Raw genomic sequence first — 206 nt, 5'->3', positions numbered from 1 at the left:
GAAAGAGTGCTCTCTTGTGGTTGCAAGTCGTGTCAGATCAAGAACTCATACGTGCAAGCCTAAGAGGAAAACCGCTTTCTTTGCCCAAAGAGAGGCTTTTTCAAGAACTGTGAGTTTCACAAATCGAACATGAACACTTTCAAAAAAATTTCAACACTTTGACTGTTTCTTCACTTTGTAGAATACTCTGGTTATCATTATGAGCA

This window comes from Merops nubicus, unplaced genomic scaffold (assembly GCF_000691845.1).
Source record: "Merops nubicus isolate BGI_N331 unplaced genomic scaffold, ASM69184v1 scaffold40954, whole genome shotgun sequence".
Classification (NCBI taxonomy): domain Eukaryota; kingdom Metazoa; phylum Chordata; class Aves; order Coraciiformes; family Meropidae; genus Merops; species Merops nubicus.
Note: the sequence above shows the minus strand (reverse complement) of the source record.